This window comes from Antechinus flavipes, chromosome 2, assembly GCF_016432865.1.
Source record: "Antechinus flavipes isolate AdamAnt ecotype Samford, QLD, Australia chromosome 2, AdamAnt_v2, whole genome shotgun sequence".
NCBI classification, from domain to species: Eukaryota; Metazoa; Chordata; class Mammalia; order Dasyuromorphia; family Dasyuridae; genus Antechinus; species Antechinus flavipes.
Window position 1 is genome coordinate 68312657 of NC_067399.1, and position 23422 is coordinate 68336078.

A 23422-nucleotide genomic window follows, 5' to 3' on the forward strand; every position below is an offset into this window, starting at 1 on the left:
AAAATAGAAAAAGAGAAGATCAATGAATTGGGCCTGGAACTTAAAAGGTTAGAAAAAGACCAAATTAAAAACCCCCAATCAATTACTAAACTTGAAATTCTAAAATTAAAAGGAGAAATTAATAATATAGAAAGTAAAAAAACTATTGAACTAATAAATAAAACTAAGAGTTGGTTTTATGAAAAAACCAATAAAATTGATAAACCTTTGGTAAATCTGATTAGAAAAAGGAGAGAGGGAAATCAAATTGGCAGTCTTAAAAATGAAAAAGGAGAACTTACCACTGATGAAGAGGAAATTAAAGAAATAATAAGGGGTTACTTTGCCCAACTTTATGCCAATAAATTTGATAACCTAAGTGAAATGGATGACTACCTCCAAAAATATAGGCTTCCCAGATTATCAGAGGAGGAAGTAAATTGCTTAAATAGTCCTATTTCAGAAAAAGAAATAGAACAAGCTATTAATCAACTCCCTAAAAAAAAATCCCCGGGACCAGATGGATTTACATGTGAATTCTACCAAACATTCAAAGAACAATTAGCCCCAATGCTTTATAAACTATTTGAAAAAATAGGGAATGAAGGAGTCCTACCAAACTCCTTTTATGACACAGACATGGTACTGATACCTAAACCAGGTAGGTTGAAAACAGACAAAGAAAATTATAGACCAATCTCCCTAATGAATATTGATGCTAAAATCCTAAATAAGATATTAGCAAAAAGACTACAGAAAATCATCCCCAGGATAATACATCATGATCAAGTAGGATTTATACCAGGAATGCAGGGCTGGTTCAATATTAGGAAAACTATCAATATAATTGGCCATATTAATAATCAAATTAACAAAAACCATATGATCATCTCAATAGATGCAGAAAAAGCGTTTGATAAAATCCAACATCCATTCCTATTAAAAACTCTTGAGATTATAGGAATAAATGGACTTTTCCTTAAAATAATCAGTAGCATCTATTTAAAACCAGCAGTAAGCATTATATGTAACGGGGACAAACTGCAACCATTACCAATAAGATCAGAAGTAAAACAAGGTTGCCTGCTATCACCGTTACTATTTAATATTGTATTAGAAATGCTAGCTTTGGCAATAAGAGTTGAGAAAGAGATTAAAGGAATAAGAATAGGCAATGAGGAAACCAAATTATCACTCTTTGCTGATGATATGATGGTATGCTTAGAAAACCCCAGAGATTCTACCAAAAAGTTATTAGAAACAATCTACACCTTCAGCAAAGTTGCAGGATATAAAATAAACCCACATAATTAATCAGCATTCTTATATATCACTAACAAAACCCAACAGTTAGAGATACAAAAAGAAATTCCATTTAAAGTAACTACTGATTGCATAAAATATTTAGGAATCTATCTGCCAAGGGAAAATCAGAAACTTTATGAGCAAAACTACAAAACACTTTCCACACAAATTAAGTCTGATCTAACCAATTGGAAAAATATTAAATGCTCTTGGATTGGGCGAGCAAATATAATAAAGATGACAATACTACCTAAATTAATTTACTTATTTAGCGCTATACCAATCAGACTCCCAAAAAACTACTTTGATGAATTAGAAAAAATAACAACAAAGTTCATATGGAAAAATAAAAAGGTCAAGAATTTCAAGGGAATTAATGAAAAAAAAAATCAAATGAAGGTGGCCTAGCTGTACCAGATCTAAAATTATATTATAAAGCAGCAGTTACTAAAACCATCTGGTATTGGCTAAAAAATAGACTAGTTGATCAATGGAATAGGTTAGGTTCAAAGGACAAAACCGCCAATAACTTTAATAATATAGTGTTTGACAAACCCAAAGACACCAGTTTCTGGGATAAGAATGCATTATTTGACAAAAATTGCTGGGAAAATTGGAAATCAATATGGCAGAAACTAGGCAGTGACCCACACTTAACACCATACACCAAGATAAGGTCAAAATGGGTTCATGACCTAGGCATAAAGAATGAGATTATAAATAAATTGGAAGAGCATAGGATAGTTTACCTCGCAGACCTGTGGAAGAGGGAGCAATTTATGACCAAAGAAGAACTAGAGATCGCTATTGACCACAACATAGAAAATTTTGATTATGTCAAATTGAAAAGTTATTGCACAAACAAAACAAATGCAAACAAGATTAGAAGGGAAACAATAAACTGGGAAAACATTTTTACAATCAAAGGTTCTGATAAAGGCCTCATTTCCAAAATATATAGAGAATTGACCCTAATCTATAAGAAATCAAACAATTCTCCAATTGATAAATGGTCAAAGGATATGAACAGAAAATTCTCAGATGAAGAAATTGAAACTATTTATAGACATATGAAAATATGCTCCAAATCATTATTAATCAGAGAAATGCAAATTAAGACAACTCTGTGATACCACTACACACCTGTCAGATTGGCTAGAGTGACAGGGAAAGATAATGGGGAATGTTGGAGGGGATGTAGGAAAACAGGGACACTGATACATTGTTGGTGGAATTGTGAACACATCCAGCCATTCTGGAGAGCAATTTGGAATTATGCTCAAAAAGTTATCAAGCTGTGCATATCCTTTGATCCAGCAGTGTTTCTACTGGGCTTATACCCCAAAGAGATACTAAAGAAAGGAAAGGGACCTGTATGTGCCAAAACGTTTGTGGCAGCCCTGTTTGTAGTGGCTAGAAGCTGGAAAATGAAAGGATGTCCATCAATTGGAGAATGGTTGAATAAATTGTGGTATATGAACGTTATGGAATATTATTGTTCTGTAAGAAATGACCAGCAGGATGAATACAGAGAGGACTGGCGAGACTTACATGAACTGATGCTGAGTGAAATGAGCAGAACCAGGAGTTTATTATATACCTCAACAACGATACTGTTTGAGGATGTATTCTGATGGAAGTGGACCTCTTTGATAAAGAGAGCCTTAATTGATCAAAGATGGACAGAAGCAGCTACACCCAGGGAAAGAACACTGGAAATGAATATAAACTGCTTGCATTTATGTTTTTCTTCCCAGGTTATTTATGCCTTCTGAATTCAATTCTCCCTGTGCAACAAGAAAACTGTTTGGTTCTGCACACATATATTGTATCTAGGATATACTGCAACCCATTCAACATGTAAAGGACTCTTGCCATCTGGGGGAAGGGGTGGAGGGAGGGAGGGGAAAAATCAGAACAGAAGTGAATGCAAGGGATAATACTGTAAAAAATTACCCTGGCATGCATTCTATCAATAAAAAAAATTATTCAAAAATAAAAAAATAAAAAAAACATATGTATGGATAATTTTTCAACATTGATGCTTGCATAACTCTGTGTTTCAGATTTTCCCCTCCTCCCCACATCCTCCCCAGATAGTAAGCAATCCAATATATGTTATATAGGTCAAAATATATGTTAAATCCAACATGTGTAACATATTTATACAATTCTCTTGCTTCACAAAAAAAATCAGATCAAAAAAGGAAAGAAAATGAGTAAGAAAACAAAATGCAAGCAAATGATGAATAAAGAGTGAGAATGTTATAATTATGATTCACATTCAATCACAGTCCTCTCTCTGGGTCTAGGTAGATCTCATCTTCACAACATCATTGGAACAACAGCTCATTGTTGGAAAGAGCCACATTCATCAGAATTGATCATTCTATAATAGTGATGTTGCTGTGTACAATGATGTCCTGGTTCTGCTCATTTCACTCAGCATCAGTCCATGTCTCTCCAGGCCTCTCTACAATCATCTTCCTGATCACTTCTTATAACACAATAATTCTGCATAACATTCATATACCATAACTTATTTAGCCATTCTTCAACTGATGGGCAGCCACTCAATTTCCAATTTCTAGGCATATATAATAATTGAAGACATTATATTCATGAATGTCCATCATTTCTTTAATTCCTCATATATTATTCTTTTGTTGTCTGCTGATCATTCTTTTACTTTATTCTTTTTATCCTTATTCATCCTCTCCACCTCCCTTAAACAGTCTATATTTAACTATGACATATATATGCATATATACATATATATATAGAGAGAGAGAGATGTAGATAGAGAGACATATACATGCATCTATATATATATCTGCATATGCATATACATATATGCATAAATATATACATATATTTTCACATACATATATACATTCATATCCACCTACCCCATAGACTCACACACAAATACATATATCTACCTATATATACTCAGTATATCTACCTATCTCTCTATCTATAAATGCACACATTTACCCATATTTAAACATGCAGTTAAACAATATTAATATGGCTGACTTTTAATGTAGATTTCTCTCGATTCACTCTTTTCTTTGCATACAATCAACAATTACTAACCTTGCTTTTTTTTTTCCCTAATAAATTCTACTCTTAATCCTTTTTGGACTGTTTGTGTATATCTCTTATTTCCTACTCCTGCTAACTCTCCCACTTTAATGTTGCTCTTTAACTTGGCTAATTATTACTTAACCTTCTCCTATTTATGAAACCCTTCCTTATACTCTCCCTTGACCCTTTGCTTTTCTCTTTATCTTTCTATAGACTACTATCCTATTATCTCCCCCTTTATTTTGTTTTAGATTTTGGAGGGTGCTGTACCCTTTAGGGGATATATGTACAATTGCCTATTTAGCTCATTCCTAATGAGAGTTGATTTTCATGACTTAGAACCCTTCTTCATCTTCAATGCCTTCTATGTTTATTCTTTCTCTGCAGCACACTTGTATAAAATAAATATTATTTTTTTATCTTTTCTTAGGTAGTTTTGCTTTTTTAAAGTCAGTTCATAATCAACTCTATCCTATTTTTTCTTTTGAGTTATGCAATTACTGATATCAATCTTAAACATTTGTTACACACTTCCATGTTTAAAAAAAAAAACATACTTTGTCAATGTTAAGTATCTTGAAATTAACTTTAATATGGGTTGTTATATATTAAATTTTCTATTAAGTTAGGATTTGGTTGAGACAAAGTCATGAAAATCTGCAAGTTCATTAAATGTTCTTATTTTCAATTCAACACTGCATAATTTTGCTAGATCTGATATTTTTGGCCCCAGGCCTGATTTTTTGTATTGTTCATATATATATATGATTCCAAGACCTGTGTTCTCTTATTGTTGATGCTGATAAATCCTGTACAATTCTCACTGTAACTCCACCTTCTGTGATTTTCTTTTTTGTTTGTTGCAAAAGTTTCTCTTTGATGTGGGGTTTTCAAAATTTGGTAATAATATTCCTATTTGTTTTCCATAAAAGATCTCTTTGGGTGGTGATCATAGGATCTTTCCTGTTTTTACTTTCCTCTCCATTCTATCATTCCAGGACAATTTTCTTTTTTTTTATTTCCTGCATTATTGTGTCAAGATTATTTTTTGGGGGTTACAACATTCATGTAATTTGATTATTTTTATATCTTCTCTTCATGATCTGTTTCTCCAGATCTATTTTTTCTAATAAGATGTTTCACATTCTTTTCTATTTTTTTCATTCTTTATATTTGTTTTATTATCTTTGTCTCTTATAGCTTCAGTGACTTCCCTTTGCCCCATTATCATTTTCAAACAATTATTTTCTTCTTTAAGAATTCATATTTCCTTTTCTAGTTAGTTAACCGCCCCCCCCCCATAATCTTCTTGTTTTTCTTGAATTCCTTAATGATATCTTTTAAGAATGTTTTCCTAACACTTCTTCTTTTTTTTTTTTATGGCCTTCAGGTAAACCAAGAATTTTAAAATTCTCTCTCCTGGATTTATTTTCCAAGTTAGCTGATTTTTCCAATGAGGTATTTTAATCTTCTTTCAATTTTTTCATTCTTTTTACTTTGTTTCACTGATTCTTGATGTTGGATAGAGTCATTATTTTCCATTTTTCTCATTCTAGTTTTAATGTGTAATTTTCTCAGTTAGCTTTTGTATCTCTTTTTCCATTTACTTAATTTTGAAAGTATTTTTCTCTGCATTATTTTTTTTTAATTTAGCCAATTGTATTTTTAAGGAATTGTTTTCCTTTTCCAAACTGTTGACTCACTCTTGCATATCTCTTATTTTTCTTTCTTATTTTTTCCTTCTACCTCTCTTATTTGCCTTTTGAAATCTTTTATGAGTCCTTATAAAAAGCCTCTTTGGGCTTGAGACCAATTCATATAGATTTTCAAAATTTACCCTGGGGAAATATTATCCTGGCCTGAATTGGTGTTTTGTCTTTCCTGTCACCATAATAACTTTATCTGGTTCTGGTTTTTGCTCATTTTCTTTCACCTTCTCTCTGTAGTTCCTCTTTTGTTAGTTTTATGATGGAGCTCTACTTCTGGGGTTAAGAGAGACTGTCTCAAATTTCCTGTGCAGTTCTGTATCTTGGCTTTGAGCATGACACCCCTTGTGTTTGGTGTTTTGCTCAAAACAGGGAGGTTAGCTTTACCTGCTTTTTTCAGGAAATAGTTTGGTGTCCATAATTTGCCTTTTAAGCTTGGCCTGAAGACTACCCACTGGTATGCTCTGTTATTGAGTAAGGACTGAGGGTCTCAGTTGCTGATTTGCTATGTTTTAATGGCTCTCGCTGTCTTTCTCAGATTCCATCTAAGCTAGGCTGAGCAGTCCTTTCACCACAGTGAAACTGATATTTTTTTGAAGTTTTTCCAATTTTTATTGATCTGGAGAGTGATTTTATTCCCTCAGACTTTGGTCAGAGGCTTGATTTCATGTGGTATTGAGGGAATCTGGGAGAACTCGAGCAGTTTCTAGATTTCACTCTGCCATCCATTTCAGTGGAAAAGCACCAAGTTGATCTAATCTTACAAGAAGATGTTTTGGGCAGAACCTGAAACAAGGTACTAAGTAGAACTAATTAATACAAGGCTTGTGTTCACACCTTTACTCATTGGAGTTCACAAGTATGCCAGCTTCCCAAAGTAAACTTTGTAATTTCAAGGGAGTTCACACCTCCCTTGAAGCTCTTTGGGCCAGAGAGCACTATGGGAGAAAACCCACAATCCCTCTCTTGAAGGAGCATAAATAGAGCTTCAATGCGCCAATCAAGGAAGTTTCAGAGTGAAGAAGCTACAAGTCGAGATTTCAGCAGAGTTACACCAGAAGCCCTCTCTCCGAGGCAAGGCAAGAGAGAATACATTTTCCACTTGGCTGGCTGGTCGCAGAAGAGAGTTCAGCTGCATTGGAGAGGAGTTGGTGGCTGGGCTCCTGCACGCCCCCCACTGAGATCAAGCTGGTCTGAAAGACTCACCAGAAAGCTAGCTGAGCCCCAAGTGAAGGAGACAAGTGATTCATTCCATCTCTGTGTTGGTTGGAGGCTGAAGAAAGCAGAGGCAGAGGCTGAAGGACAGAACCTTTGGATTTGGAGACATCCGGAGGGCTCTAAGCTAAACTGGCTGTGTTTTGAGAAGAACAAGAACTCCAACATTTGAACTCCAACATTTTGGCGCCCAAACAGGGCGTGTGTGAACCCCACATTTGAACTCCCAACATTTATACCCTTACAAGTATACATCAATAGAACAAAAATAGAAAGAACTAATGAATTAAATATACATTGCAGATATTAGAAAGCAAAGGCACAAAAATCCAAAATAAAATGAAAAGAGATTACATAAAAATTAGAAGACAAATGTTGAAATAGAAAGATAAAAATATAGAAAGATTAAACTATAAATGCTGCTTCTTGAAATATCAAACTTTTAATAAATTAATTTAAATCAATGAAAAAAAAGAAAATGAGAAAGGTAAAATCAGAACCAAAAAATAAGAATTTTTAAAAATAATCAAAATATATTATGCATAGTCATATGTTAACAAAACTAAAAAAAAATAGAGAAATATTTTATAAAAATAAAATAACCCAGTCTCATAAAAGAAAATAGCTCTAGCTCAACTAATATAATCAAATATGGGTCTATGACCTAGGCATAAAGAACGAGATTATAAATAAATTAGAGGAACATAGAATAGTTTATCTCTCAGACTTGTGGAGGAGAAAGAAATTTGTGACCAAAGATGAACTAGAGACCATTACTGATCACAAAATAGAAAATTTCGATTACATCAAATTAAAAAGCCTTTGTACAAATAAAACTAATGCAAACAAGATTAGAAGGGAAGCAACAAACTGGGAAAACATTTTCACAGTTAAAGGTTCTGATAAAGGCCTCATTTCCAAAATATATAGAGAACTGACTCAAATTTATAAGAAATCAAGCCATTCTCCAATTGATAAATGGTCAAAGGATATGAACAGACAATTTTCAGAGGATGAAATTGAAACTATTACCACTCATATGAAAGAGTGTTCCAAATCATTATTGATCAGAGAAATGCAAATTAAGACAACTCTGAGATACCACTACACACCTGTCAGATTGGCTAAGATGACAGGAAAAAATAATGATGAATGTTGGAGGGGATGCGGGAAAACTGGGACACTAATGCATTGTTGGTGGAGTTGTGAACGAATCCAACCATTCTGGAGAGCAATCTGGAATTATGCCCAAAAAATTATCAAATTGTGCATACCTTTTGATCCAGCAGTGTTTCTATTGGGTTTATATTCCAAAGAAATACTAAAGAAGGGAAAGGGACCTGTATGTGCCAAAATGTTTGTAGCAGCCCTGTTTGTAGTGGCTAGAAACTGGAAAATGAATGGATGCCCATCAATTGGAGAATGGCTGGGTAAATTATGGTATATGAATGTTATGGAATATTATTGTTCAGTAAGAAATGACCAGCAGGATGAATACAGAGAGGACTGGCGAGACTTACATGAACTGATGCTAAGTGAGATGAGTAGAACCAGGAGATCATTATACACTTCGACAACTGTTGTGAGCTTTTTCTTCTCAAAACACAGCCAGGTGATAAAAGTTCAGATCTTTTATTGTTTCCAATATAGCCCGGTTAGCTTAGAGGCCTATCTCTCTGCTTGGTTCCAAGAGCTCTCTCCAAATGTCTTTAAATCCAAAGGTCTGGTCCTTCAGCCTCTGCTTTCTTCAGCCTCCCCAGCTCCAGTCTTCATGTCATTCCGGTGAAATCTCGACTTGTAGCGTCTTCCTCTCCAGCACCCTCCGACTGGACCATTGGCCTATTTATGCTCCTTCCAGAGAGAGGGATTATGGGTTTTCTCCCATAGTGCTCTCTGGCCCGAAGAGCTTCAAGGGAGGTATGAACTCATTGAACTCCAATGAGTAAAGGTGTGAACACAAGCCTTGTCTTGATTAGTTCTACTTAGTACCTTGTTTCAGGTTCTGGCCAAAACATCTTCTTGTAAGATTAGATCAACTCTGATTAGTTAGCAGTTAGTAAGGATTCCAACATCTCCCCCTTTCTTTTGTTTTAAAACAGAGGGGGTTTCTGAGGGGGTATACATAACTCCATCAATATGGACCAGAACTTTGTAACAGATATACATGGTATACATAAATCCATCAATATGGGAGGCATTATACATAATTTACATGAGCACATAGCAATATAACACAGGCTAGTAGTAATGTAACAACATAAATCAACCTGAAAATTTACAAATGTCCATAAGTCCTAGAAACAGTCCAATAGGATTCCATTGTCCATTAGTTCATGTGCCAGGAATCCAATAGTTCCTATAAGCCCTGAAGTACTGCAAAAGTCTCATCAACAATTTTTCATCTCTGGGAACCCAATGATTCTTGCTGGTTTTTCAAGAAGTAAAACAGTTTTATCTTGTGTTAGGAAATCCAATGATTCCTGAAGCTTTTAAAAGTCTTTTTAACAGTTTCATAGTCAGCCATCTGATTCTTTCTCCATCTGTGGAAATATAAGCAGATCCTCTTCCCCAAGCAGTTAATCTAATTCCCTTCTATTTACCAAATTTGGGATTTCTCCTCATCATCTGGTAATTACATTGGAGTTGTTTGCATTGGATATTGTCTTGTTGTCTTAAAAGGCCTGTATTCTCCCCAACTGTAATCCTGATTGCTTTTCTGTTGGTTGATGACATTAGAGTACTGAATTTCTAAAGTCTCTCTGGGTGTAACCTCAGCTGCTATCATGCCCCACCTGTCCTTTGATTGATACTTTAGAGCTGGGCCCTGCCTCTCATTCCTCTGGGTCAATATACATTTAGAGGCCCAGTGAAAGCCTCGGTTACATTTTGGACATGGGGTTTTGGGTTTTCTCTCATCCTGTCTTCTCATTGTATCTCTATATCTACATTGGGCTCTCAAATGTCCAATTTTTCCACAATGAAAACATCGACGAGTTTCTCTAGAATTCCTCTGCCAAGAAGGACCTTGTCTTTCCATGTTCATCATAGTCTGGGTATAATAAGCATTTGTGCCCACTGTGGCACAGCGTCTTATGATTTCCTCTAAAGGAGCATCTTTGTCTAGCCCCCATATAATTCTTTTGCAAACCTCATTGGCATTTTCCTTAGCCAAATGTTTAGTCATTATTTCTGTTGCTGCATTGTCTCCAATGGTTCTTATTACAGCTGTTTGTAAACGTCCCACAAAATCTGCAAAAGGTTCATTGGGACCTTGCTCTATTTTTGTGAAAGCATTATTTCCATCTTTCTGTCCAGGGAGAGAATTCCAAGCTTTTATGGCAGCCTTAGAAATTTGCTCATACACTGTTGTGGGATAATAAATCTGTTCTGAACTCTCTGCATACTGATCGTCACCAACTAGTTGGTCAAAAGCGATTTGTACAACAGCTCCTTTTTGCCTATTGCGTTGGGCTTGAATCCTACATAATTCATGAAACTCCGAAAGCCACAATAAATTTTGTCCCGGTTCTAGACAAGTTTTCGTTATGGATTTCCAGTCATTCGGGGTTAGGATTTCATTAGACAAATTATCCAGTAACATCTTCACATAAGATGATGTAGCCCCATAAAGAGTGCAACCCTTTTTCAAATCTTTAATTTTTCCCAAATTAAAAGGAGTGTATTTTCTCTCTTTTTGACCTGAGGAGTTGAGCTCTTCAATCACAGGATATGCATTTATAAAATCAGATATATCTTCTCCTTCATTTTTTGCTTTAATTAATGCTTTTTCTAATCTTGTCAAATTCTGCTTTACAGGAGAAGCTGACTGTGTTTCTGTCTCTCTCCCTCCCCCTTGTTCTACCCATGAAGGGTTAATTGCGGGGGGAGGGTCATGAGATGTGGAATCACCTAATTCCTCCTTCTGTGAAGTATCATACTCAGAATTGTAATTAACTCCATTCTCATCTGATTTGTCCTCCTTTTCACCTAGTAAAGTTGGCACTTCCTCCTGTACTTTCCTTTTCATCATTCTATCACTTAAATAACTTCTTATAGCCAATTGTATTACATTATATGTATTAATTATTGAGTTAGGCCCATTTTTATCATAGAATTGACAAAGATCCTCTCCAACCAATTTCCATTCATTTAGATCTAATTCCTTATCAAGAGAGAAACAAGGACATATGTCCTTTACAGTTTGTAAAAATTCAGTGATTTGCTGTAAACTTATAATTAAACCTTGGCTTTCCATAACATTAATAATGCTCTCTAAACATTTTCCTTGAACAGAAACAGGCTGTTTTCTAAATATCTGTCCCATCTTAGCTGAAATTCTACTTTAACTCTTCTAACAAAATTTCTTTGTTGCACTCACCCTAATTTCTGGGTTGAAGAGTCTTTTCCACTGGATCAGGATCAGAGGCTTTTCCACTTGAATCAGGATCGGAGGCGCCAAAATGTTGTGAGCTTTTTCTTCTCAAAACACAGCCAGGTGATAAAAGTTCAGATCTTTTATTGTTTCCAATATAGCCCGGTTAGCTTAGAGGCCTATCTCTCTGCTTGGTTCCAAGAGCTCTCTCCAAATGTCTTTAAATCCAAAGGTCTGGTCCTTCAGCCTCTGCTTTCTTCAGCCTCCCCAGCTCCAGTCTTCATGTCATTCCGGTGAAATCTCGACTTGTAGCGTCTTCCTCTCCAGCACCCTCCGACTGGACCATTGGCCTATTTATGCTCCTTCCAGAGAGAGGGATTATGGGTTTTCTCCCATAGTGCTCTCTGGCCCGAAGAGCTTCAAGGGAGGTATGAACTCATTGAACTCCAATGAGTAAAGGTGTGAACACAAGCCTTGTCTTGATTAGTTCTACTTAGTACCTTGTTTCAGGTTCTGGCCAAAACATCTTCTTGTAAGATTAGATCAACTCTGATTAGTTAGCAGTTAGTAAGGATTCCAACAGACAACGATATTGTATGAGGACATATTTTGATGGAAGGGGATTTCTTTGACAAAGAGACCTGAGTTTCAATTGATAAATGACGGACAAAAGCAGCTACACCCAAAGAAAGAACACTGGGAAATGAATGTGAACTATCTGCATTTTTGTTTTTCTTCCCGGGTTATTTATACCTTCTGAATCCAATTCTCCCTATGCAACAAGAGAACTGTTCGGTTCTGCAAACATATATTGTATCTAGGATATACTGCAACATATCCAACATATAAAGGACTGCTTGCCATCTAGGGGAGAGGGTGGAGGGAGGAAGGGAAAAAAATTGGAACAGAAACGAGTGTCAATATAAAGTAATTATTAAATAAAAATTTAAAAAAAATAATCAAAATATATTATGCATAGTCATATGTTAACAAAACTAAAAAAATAGAGAAATATTTTATAAAAATAAAATAACCCAGTCTCATAAAAGAAAATAGCTCTAGCTCAACTAATATAATCAAATATTTCTCTTTTTTTTGTATAAAACAAAAATTGTTAATAGGCATATGTTAAAAATTAAGATAATACAAAATTGTTAATAGGCACACATTAAAATTAATATATAACATATAACACAAAGATTGTTAATAGGCACATATTAAAATTAACACATAATATATAACGTAAAAGTGTTAATAGGCACTTATTAAAATAAACATATAAAACACAAAGGTTGCTAATAGGCATATTAATAAGGGCATTTTGGGTGGCACAGTGGCTAGAAGGCTGGTCCTGCATCAGGAAAACTTCTCTCTGGTTGTTGCTCAGTTGTGACAGCCTTGTCCAGCCCTTGTTGTCCCCATTTGGCCTTTTCTTGGCAGAGATCTTCCCTAGTGGATCTAGTGGATCCACTTTGTCAGAGATAAAATGACTTGTCCAGAGCTAGGCAGGATGTGAGGCTAGATTTGAATTCAGTTCTTCTTGACTCCAGGTCCTGTGCTCTATCTCTTTTTTTTTTTTTTTTTGTGAGTGGGTTAGGGAGGAGACATTTATTTGGTCACCCCAAATACAGGATTTGGAGGCACAAAAGTCAAGGGCATGTTACAGTGTGCCTGACCATGGGAAGCACAATAGCAAGTGAAAAGAACATCAACTATTTGATGAAAAGTGTTAAGGAAATTCGAAATATGTAATAGAAACTAGGCAGTGACCCACATCTAACACACCATACCAAAGTAATGTCAAAATGGGTTTGTGATTTAGACATAAAGAGTAATGCTATAAGCAAATTGGCAAAACAAAGGACAGTACTCCTCGGATCTGTGGAGAAGGAAGGAATATATGTCTAAAGAACAACTAGAGTACATTATGGAATGCAAAATGGATTATTTTGATTATATTAGGTTAAAAAGTTTTTGTATAAACAAAACCAATGCAGACTAAGTTAGAAGAGAAGCAATAAACTTGGAAAAATTCTAAAACTATAGAGAATTTGTTGTGATCTAGTTCAGATGGATCTGAATCGGTCCCTGTTCGGGTGCCAAAATGTGATGAGCTTTTTCTTCTCAAAACGCAGCCAGGTGATAAAAGTTCAGATCTTTTATTATCTCCAATATAGCCCGGTTAGCTTAGAGGCCTATCTCTCTGCTTGGTTCCAAGAGCTCTCTCCGAATGTCTTTAAATCCAAAGATCTGGTCCTTCAGCCTCTGCCTCTGCTTTCTTCAGCCTCCAGCCAGCTCTACTCTTCATGTCATTCCAGCGAAATCTCGACTTGTAGCTTCTTCACTCTGAAGAACTTCCTTGACTGGCCCATTGAAGCTCTATTTATGCTAGTTCTCTCTGGCCCAAAGAGCTTCAAGGGAGGTATGAACCCATTGAACTCCAATGAGTAAAGGTGTGAACACAAGCCTTGTATTAATTAGTTCTACTTAGTACCTTGTTTCAGGTTCTGCCCAAAACATCTTCTTGTAAGATTAGATCAACTCTAATTAGTTAGCAGTTAGTAAGGATTCTAACAAGAATTGACTCCAATTTATAAGAATTCAAGCTATTCTCCAATTGATAAATGGTCAAAGGATATTAACAGACTACTTTCAGATGAAGAAATTAATACAATATATAATTAAATGAAAAAAATGCTGTAAATAACTATTGATCATAAATGCAAATTAAAACAATTCTGTGGCACCATTATAGACCTTCTAGATTGGATAAGATGACAGGAAAAGATAATAATGAATGTTGGCAAGGATGTGGAAAAACTGGGACATATACATTTTTGGCGGTATTGTGATCCGATCCAAAAATTATGGATAGCAATTTGGAACTATTCCTACAGGGTTATCAACTGTGTATACCCTTTGAATTAGCAGGGTCGCTACTGGGTCTGTATCCCAAAGACAGCATAATAAAGTGAAAAGAATGCATCTGTGCAAAAGTGTTTCTAGTGGTTGAAGAAATTGACATATTAATGTTATGGAATATTATTATTTTATAAGAAATGATCAGCAAGATTCAGAGAAGGCTAGAGAGGCTTGCATTAATTGATGCTAAGTGAAATGAGAAGAACCAGGAGATCATTACAGATAGAAACAGCAAGATTATATAATAATCATTTCTGATGGACATGGCTCTCTTCAGCAATGAGATGATTCCAGGCCATTTCCAATGGTTTTGTATTGATCTATCTGCCCCCAAAGAGAAAATTAAGGGGACTGAGTGTGGATCATAATATAGTATTTTCAATTTTTTGTTGTTGTTTCCTTGCATTTCTTTTCTTTCTTTTTTTTTTTTCTTTTTGATCTGATTTTTTCTGGCACAGCATGACAGTTTTGGAAATGTGTATAGAATAAGTGCACATGTTTTTATATATATAAACTTTCCACATGGGGGAGGGAGTAGGGCAAAAGGAAGGAAAAAATTGGAAACACAAGGCTTTGCAAAGGTAAATGTTGAAAATAACCTGTGCATGTGTTTTTAAAATAAAAACATTAATAATTTTTGTTAAAATGAAAGACTTGGTTCTTCTTGGTGCTTCTTTGATCCAAGGCAATCCTAATAAACTTTTGATAGAAAATGTTGTATACATCCAAAAAGAAAATTATGGAGATTGAATGGAAATCAACACATTCTATGCTGACTTTTTTTCTTCCTTCATGGTTTTTCTCTTTTGTTCTGATTGTTCTCTCCCAAGATGAGTCAAAAACAAATAATATATATGTATAACAAGAAAAAAAATGTAAAAGTCCAATTCATATATAACACCATTTTCACTACATTCAGGTTTAGATATGGCATGACTTCTGGATAAATCTTTATATCAGTTACTTCTGGTTTGGATCCTGAAAGTCACTTCTTAATGTTTTTCTTTTCATGGCATCAGTGCTAAAGTTTCTGGAAACCAATATTATGGAATATTGAAACATTAGGTAACACCTATTTTTTTCAAAATTAAAATATTGGAGGCTTCAACTCATTTACTTTGAATTGAAAATTTTAAAAGGCAATGGCAAAGGACTAAAGCCTATTTCTTGAGGAATACCTTCATTTGTCAGGCATCAGAGGCCATGAACTAAGTAATATAATGCAAAGCAGAGCTACCAAGCACACTAAGATGAGAGAGACACATTAGCTATGCTTGACTCAGTTTTATTTTTAAGATGCTTCAAATTCAGATAGAAAAAAAAATATTTTTAAAAAGATTTTCCTAATTACATAGTTAAGCAGACCAGAACTGGTTACAGAATGTCTATACATGCTCCATAGTCTTTGTAAGATATTTTTATTTCATCATTATTCTCACTGAATAAAAAATCCTTAACTTCATTTATATGGAGAAATTGCATCAGCATAGTACATTAATATATATATTTTTTACATGCACCAATTCACTGTTACTCTTATAAAATAAATTGGCAAAGTGAAGCAGTAGTGCCTTTCTCATGTTTATGAAAAATAAATTATTTCCACTGTATCAAAGTGCCTAATATATTTTTAACAATTTTGGAATGGTTTATTCTACTTTGTGAGATGTGATAATACTCTGACCAGCTCAAGTTCAATATGAACATCATGGATTTTAATTTGACAAAGATGGTAGTAAACATGGACTTCTTTTTCAGCCACCTGGTACAGACATTATATGATCTTTTAGCGTTACATGCAATCTACTAATCCATATAGGACATTTAGGTGTTAGATGGTCTCTAGCCTAAGTGGACCAACATCCTCTCTACACTACTTGAAACCTGGATTTTAAAACTTATTCTTCTGGATTCCAAGCCCTTGTTACGGGTGAAGCTAATGTTTTAATTTTTAAGTCTATTATATTAAGGTGTATCCTGGTTGTTCCATGACTGCATATTTTCAACTTAACCACTTAGCTGAATTTATCTATTTTATTTCTTTTTTTTTTTACTATATATTTTCTTTTTTTATAGCTTTTTTATTTACAAGATATATGCATATATAATTTTTCAGCATTGACATTTGCAAATCCTTTTGTTCCTACTTTTTTCCCTCTTTCCCCTCACCTCTTCCCCCAGATGGCAGGTTGACTAGTATATGTTAAATATGTTAAAGTAAAAGTTAAATGCAATATATGTATACATGTACAAAAAGTTAATTTGTTGTATAAAAAGAGTCAGACTTTGAGATAGTATACAATTAGACTATGAAGGAAATCAAAAATGCAGGCAGACAAAAATAGTGGTTCATAGTCATCTGTAGCTGGTTCAATTCATTGCTCTATTGGGACTGATTTGGTTCATCTTCATTGTTGGAAGAGGGCCATGTCCATTAGAATTGATCATCATATAATATTGTTTTTGAAGTATATAATGATCTTCTGATCCTGCTCATTTCACTCAGCATCAGTTCATGTAAGTCTCTCCACACCTTTCTGAAATCATCCTGCTGGTCTTTTCTTACAGAACAATAATATTCCATAATATTCATATACCACAATTTATTCAGCCATTCTCCAATTGGTGGGCATCCACTCAGTTTCCAGTTTCTGGCCACTACAAAAAGGGCTGCCATAAACATTCTTGCACATACAGGTCCATTTCCCTCCTTTAAGATCTCTTTGGAATATAAGCCCAGTGGTAACACTGCTGGATCAAAGGATATGCACAGTTTGATAACTTTTTGAGCATAGTTCCAAATTGCTCTCCAGAATGCCTGGATGTATAAAAAATTCCACCAACAATGTATCAGTGTCCCAGTTTTCCCACATGCCCTCAAGCATTCAGCATTATCTTTCCCTGTTATTTTAGCCAATCTGAGAAGTGTGTAGTGGTATCTCAGAGTTCTCTTAATTTGCATTTCTCTGAATAATAATGACTTGGAGCACCTTTTCATATGGCTAGAAATAGTTTCAATTTCTTCATCTGAGAATTGTTTGTTCATATCCTTTGACCATTTATCAATTGGAGAATGGCTTGATTTCTTATAAATTAGTGTCAATTCTCTATATATTTTGGAAATGAGGCCTTTATCAGAACCCTTGACTAAAAATATTTTCCAAATTTATTGCTTCCCTTCTAATCTTGTCTGCATTAGTTTTGTTTGTACAAAAACTTTTCAATTTGATATAATCAAAATTTTCTACTTTGTAATCAATAATGATCTCTAGTTCTTTGGTCACAAAATCCTCCTCCACAAGTCTGAGAGGTAAGCTATCCTATGTTCCTCTAATTTATTTATAATGTCATTCTTTATGCCTAGGTCATGAACCCATTTTGACCAATGTTAAGTGTGGGTCACTGTCTAGTTTCTGCCATACTAGTTTACAATTTCCCCAGCAATTTTTGTCAAACAGTGAGTTCTTATCCAAAAAGCTGGGATCTTTGGGTTTGTCAAACACTAGGGTATTAAAGTTATTGACTGTTTTGTTCTTTGAACCTAACCTATTCCACTGATCAACTTTTCTTAGCCAATACCAAATGGTTTTGGTAACTGCCACTTTATAATTTAATTTTAGATCTGTTACAGCTAGGCCACCTTCACTTGATTTTTTTTTTTCATTAATTCCCTTGAAACTCTTGACTTTTTGTTTTTCCATATGAACATTGTTGTTATTTTTTCTAGGTCATTAAAGTGGTTTTTTGGGAGTCTGATGTGTATAGCACTACATAAAAAAGATTAGTTTAGGTAATATTGTCATCTTTATTATATTTGCTCGCCCTATCCAAGAGCATTAAATATTTTTCCAATTGGTTAGATGTGACTTTATTTGTGTGGAAAGTGTTTTATAGTTTTTCTCATAAAGTTTCTGATTTTTCCTTGGCAGATAGATTTCTAAGTATTTTATGTTACCTGTAGTTACTTAAATGGAATTTCTCTTTGTAACTCTAACTGTTGGACATTGTTAATTATATATAGGAATGCTGATGACTTATGTGGGTTTATTTTGTATCCTGCAACTTTGCTAAAGGTAGGGATTATTTCTAAGAACATTTTAGTAGAATCTCTGGGGTTTTCTAAGTAAACCATCATATCATCAACAAAGAGTGATAATTTGATTTACTCATTGCCTATTATTATTCCTTTAACTTCTTTCTCAGTTCTTATTGCTGAAGCTAGCATTTCTAATACAATATTAAATAGTAACGGTGATAGTGGGTAGCCTTGTTTCACTCCTGATCTTATTGGGAATGCTTGCAGTTTGTCCCCGTTACATACTTACTGATGCTTACTGATGGTTTGAAATAGATACTACTGATTATTTTAAGGAAAAGATCATTTATTCCTATACTCTCAAGTGTTTTTAATAGGAATGGATGTTGGATTTAATCAAATGCTTTTTCTGCATCTATTGAGATGATCATATGCTTTTTGTTAATTTGGTTATTAATATGGCCAATTATACTAATAGTTTTCCTAATATTGAACCACTCCTGCATTCTTGGTATAAATCCTACTTCATTGTGGTGTGTTATCCTGGGGATGATTTTCTGTAGTCTTTTAGGTAATATCTTGTTTAATATTTCTGCACCAATATTCATTAGGGAAATTGGTCTATAATTTCTTTCTCTGTTTTCAACCTATTTGATTTAGGTATCAGTACCATGTCTGTGTCATAAAAGGAATTTGGTAGGACTCTTTCATTCCCTATTTTTTTCAAATAGTTTATATAGCATTGGCGCTAATTGTTCTTTAAATGTTTGGTAGAATTCACATGTAAATCCATCTGTTCCTGGGGATTTTTTCTTATGGAGTGGATTAATAGCTTGTTCTATTTCTTTTTCTGAGATGGGGCTGTTTAAGCAATTTACTTACTCCTCTGTTAATCTGGGAAGCCTATATTTTTTTGAGGTAGTCATCCATTTCACTTAAATTATGAAATTTATTGGCATAAAGTTGGGCAAAGTAACTCCTTATTATTGCTCTAATTTCCCCTTCATTGGTGGAAAATTCCTTCTTTTCATTTTTAAAACTAACAATTTGATTTTCCTCTCTCCTTTTTCTAATCAGATTTACCAAAGGTTTATCTATTTTATTGTTTTTTTTTCATAAAACCAACTTTTAGTTTTATTTATTAATTCAATAGCTTTTTTTCTTTCAATATTATTAATTTCTCCTTTTAATTTTAGAGTTTCAAGTTTAGTATTTGATTGGGGGTTTTATTTGGTCTTTTTCTATCTTTTTAAGGTGCAAGCCCAATTCATTGATCTTCTCTTTCTCTATTTTATTCAATTAAGCATCGAAAAACATAAAATTTCCCCTTATTACTGCTTTGGCTGCATCCCACAAATTTTGGTGTGATGTCTCATCATTGTCATTATCTTGAGTGAAATTGTTAATTGTGTCTATAATTTGCTGTTTCACCCAATCATTCGTTAAGATGAGATTATTTAGTTTCCAATTACTTTTTGGTCTATTTACCCCTAACTTTTTGTTGGATGTAGTATTTATTACATCATGATTTGAAAAGAAAGCATATACTATTTCTGCCTTCCTGCATTTAAAATTGAGGTCTTTATGTCCTAATATCTGGTTAATTTTTGTGTAGGTTCCATGAACTGCTGAGAAGAAAGTATACTCCTTTCTGTGACATTCAGTTTTCTCCAAAGATCTATCATATCTAATTGTTCTAATATTCTATTTACCTCTTTAATTTCTTTCTAATTTGTTTTGTGGTTTGATTTATCTAATTCTGTGAGTGCAAGATTGAGATCTTCCACTATTACTGTCTATTTCTTCTTGCAACTCTTTTAATTTCTCCTTTAGGAAGTTAGATACCATACCACTTGGTGCATATATGTTTAATATTGAAATTGCTTCATTGTCTATAGTACCCTTTAGCAAGATATAGTAGTGTCTATGTCTAATCCCCAACTCCATTAACAACAATAGAATAAGAAAATAAAGTAATAACTCTATAACAAGAAGAAAATGTAAAATCCTTCCTTCCACAATCTAAGTTCATAAAGAACCAAAGAATTTTATCATTCTTGACTTTTACAATTATTCACAACTCCTGATCTCCCTTGATGGGAGGATATATATACATGGGTTCACAAAGCTGAATCAATGTTTTTTTTCCTTATAATTTTTCCTAATTATTAATTACTAAAAAAATAAAGTTTTTTTTTCTGTTTTTGTTTTTGTGTAAAAACATCTACTTAAGGGAAACTTTCTTGAAATTGACCTGAACAGGCATGTACAGTATTCTATTGCTGAACTTGATATGACCTGCATAAGAATGGAAAGTGGTGTTCTGCAAAAGTAAAATCAAGCAACTTTAGAAAAGACCATTTCTTTTTCCTTGTACGGGGCAATTCAAGAGCAAAAAGGTTCTTTTCTTATGACTTTTGCTCAAATTAAATTATGTTTATAACATATTCTGTATCAACAATTGACCAAAGAATAAAGTTTATTTCAAGGTAGATGAAACTTTCTAAGTAATGTTACTATCCCTACACTTTAAAGGCAATTATCATTGAATTCATCTTACAATTGGGGTTTGAATGAGATAAAGACAAGACACTTTAAAGACTTTAAAGTCAAGATACTTTAAAGACAAGAGAGCCAGTGCTATATGTGATAATTAAATCATGATTTCTGCATTGACTAACTGTAATATAGAAGAAGATATATAATTTTACTGAGATATTTCCTGAGATATATTGAACAGTTTTCAAAAGAAGATATTTATGTCATCAAGTATAGCTTATGTTATAAATTACTAATGATAAAAGAGATGTTTTTAAAGCAATATGAAGGTCACATTTTTCATCTATCCAATGGATAGGCATCATTTCATCAGAGAGAGAATCCATTCTGTTGGACCTTCTAGAATTCAATAAATACATTTTTCATAATTACAAATGCAGATATATACACAGAAATAGAAATAGATGATAGAGAGCACAGTAATTTATACATAATAAGTCATTGGTAAATATTTTGTTAACCATAATCAATTTAAGAGTAGGGATGTATTATTTTTTCTCTCCATTGAGATACTGGTAATAGGAATATTTTAAGCATTTAATAAATTATTCATCAGCAAGAGCACAGAAGACAGCTCACACTGAGCAAATTGAAGGGGAGTGGAGTGTTGTCTCAGCCTGCAGAAAATTTGCATAGAGAACTCAACCACAGTGTTAGCTACTTTGCCCTTGTAGCAAGCCAGTAGATCAGCAGAGAAGATATACCTACGGGGGTAAAGACTATAACCCCAAAACGTTAGAATCAATCAGGAATTGGCCACACCCACCCAGCATCCCTAGTGACTCAGCATGCTTTCAGAGAGCAATCACTGTGCAGACCCAAAGCAGCCATTGCTGTCCCACTGCTCCTTCATTGCTACTTCCTGTTGTCTGTAGAGGGAACTTGGTAATACCATACTACTCCCAAAGCAAACTGCTGCTGTTGTTGTTGTTGTTTTTTGTTTGTTTGTTTGCTTTCTTTGTTTCTTTTTTGTCAAAATGAATAAAAAGTTAAAGTGGGATCTAACTATAGATACCTTCTATACTGATAGAGAGAAGACATCAAACCCTGAAGAGACTAAAAACAGATTGTCTCCAGATGAAACCCCAATGGGGGATATGATCTGATCCCCACAACACAAGACTCTCATCAAAGAAATTAGGCTCTTACAAGAGAGAAGAAAAATGGGGAAAGGAAAAGGAAGCTTGGCAAGAGAGTCTGGATAAGTCATCTTACCCATTAAAAGATAGAGTAAATAAAGAAATCAACTCCCTAAAAAAACAGAACTAGTGAATCAGTAAAAAGAATATAGGTCTCAAAAATAAAATTAGGGAAATGGAAAAAAAATTCCATAGAACAAAACAATTGTTTTGTTTTTGTTGACCAAGAATTAGTCAAGCACAACCAAAAAAAAAAAAAAATGGAAAAAAAAATGTTAAATACCTACTTGAGAAAACAACGGACCTGGAAAATAGATATAGGAGAGAAAATCTGAGGATTACTGGACTTCCATAAAATTATGATAAAAAAAGAGGCTAGACACTATTTTTCAGGAAATCATCAAAGGGAACTATCCAGATGTTATAGAAACAGAGGGTAAAATACACATTGAAAGAATTCATCGATCACCTACTGAAAGAGATCCCAAAATAAAAACTCCAAGAAATATTGTGACTAAATTCCAGAACTATGAGAGCAAGGAAAAAATACTACAAGCAGCTAGGGAAAAAAAAAAATTCAAGCACAGAGTATCTATCCACAATAAGCATTACTCATGATCTAGCAGCATCCACATTAAAAGATTGAAGGGGCTGGAATTTGATATTCCAAAAGGCTAAAGAAGTCAGTATGCAGCCAGGAATAACTTACCCAGACAAAATGACCATTTATTTTTCCCTAGAAGAAGATGGACATTCAATGAAATAGGTGAATTCCATTTATTTCTGACAAAAAACAGACCTAAACAAAAAGTTTGATCTTGAAATATAAGACTCAAGAAAAACATAAAAAGGTAAAAAGAAATCTTGGGAACTATATTTCTGTTATGAATATACATAAAGAATACATGTGTAATTGGTTTTACTGTTATAACATAAAAAAGAGCTAGAGATGGAAAGGAAATTGTACCAGGAAAAGGGTAAAGTGGGGTTACTACATCTCAAGAAGAGGCAAAGGAAACCTATTATGTCTGAGGGAAAGAAAGGAAGGGGATGAATATAGTGTGCCTCTTACTCTTCATAAGAATTGGCTTAAAGAGAA